The sequence below is a fragment of the Pygoscelis adeliae genome, unplaced genomic scaffold (assembly GCF_000699105.1).
Source record: "Pygoscelis adeliae isolate BGI_AS28 unplaced genomic scaffold, ASM69910v1 Scaffold57, whole genome shotgun sequence".
Classification (NCBI taxonomy): domain Eukaryota; kingdom Metazoa; phylum Chordata; class Aves; order Sphenisciformes; family Spheniscidae; genus Pygoscelis; species Pygoscelis adeliae.
The window spans coordinates 18,849,143-18,850,716 of record NW_008825615.1 but is presented as its reverse complement, the minus strand read 5'-3'; positions in this window follow the sequence as shown (position 1 = coordinate 18,850,716).

The following is a 1,574-nucleotide window of genomic DNA, read 5'->3' as shown; positions in this document are numbered from 1 at the left end:
AAATGTAGTAGAAAGTCCTTCACAGGGCAAATGCACAAAATAAACACCCGTAAGAGAAGACTGTCATTTAAGCGAAGTTTGCTTGTGCAAATATGGGCTTCTGGGTTTCATGTCCATGTCAGGAGTTTCTAGACAAAGTCACCTACCAATTATGCTTTCATTAAAAAAACATCAAAAAGGTAGATTTTCCTAATACTCATTTAATAGGGTAAATAAATCATCTCTGCTGAAAGGAAGTCACAAGGCATATTTTACATAGAAATGAGTGTTCCTTGAGGACTGTGAAAAACCTGCCAACGGGGATTTTAATGGAAATTAATAACCTTCTTAAATATAGAATCAGAGCTGCAGATACTTATTAAATGAAATTAAGTACATTTGGACAGTTTTCATGCATCATTCATCAAAACTTAAACTGAGCCTGGGAAATTCATAAACAAACATGAGGCAAACAAACAGCACTTTGTTAAATTCTAAAAACTACATTTGTGAAATGAAGATACAACTGGGTGGTGATTGTGCTGACAGGGACTAACCTACTTACAGCTGTGCCCTGCAGCCTGCCATTTGCCCAGAAGAAACTTCATGTTCTAACTATCTATTGTGATTTTTGCTCGCTTCTACTTTTTGTTAGCAGAAGCCATAAATCTTTCAGACATGAACCAGTCCCCATGAAGCCTGATTTACATCTTGCTAATGCATTGCAGCTACATATGCTGTTACATACATGTCAGATTGCTTTTGTTGTAACAACAGAAAAAATCCTTTGATGTGTTTTGTAAACAATTAGAATCTATTAGCATACTTCTGGTCACTTTAGGATACTATAGATATTCTATTAAAGGAAACATAACTTTCATAGTCCCAAACTTCTGAGTGAGTTGAGAATATATCCATTTTAAAACTGATCAACTTTTTACACTTTCTTTTAAACAGGGGAAATGCATGCGAGGAGCAGTGATCTGAAGAAAGCTTCGCGAAGGTCACGTAAAGGAAAACTTGGCTAGTGGGGAATCTCCTTCCAGAATAGACTGCAACCACTGCCTTCCACTGAAATAGTTGCACAAGGTGAATAAATTATGATAATACTCCTAAGTATCTGCCTTTAAAGGATGTTTTTCCTTATTGCCCAGCACAGGATAGGGACCGCTTGTCATGAAAGGATGCAGTGCATGCAAACTGCTTAAAATTTTGCATAGTAACAGGAAGACCATAATTGCTTTTCAGAGTGTTGAGGTGCTCTTCGGGGCATATTCGCATGCCAGAAAGAGGTTCGGGTTTTCGGGGGGTAAGCTAGTGCAGTTAGCCCCGGGCAGCGGGAGGCGGCAGAGCCGCAGGATGAATCTCCTTTCCTTTCCAGGGAAAGGAGAAGCGCGGGTTTAGCCCCGGAAACCAGAGACAGCCCCGCCTGCGAGAACGGTGGCTCTGAATATTAAGCCGGAGAAGCGGGGGGGAAGCCGGCAAGGGGGAGGGGGGCCCTGCCGCGGGAAGCTGAGCGCTCTCCGGTCTCCCCCGCAGGTGATGGCCGTTCCGCTGCGGCCGAGAGCCCTCCGCACGGGTGCAGCGCGGCACCG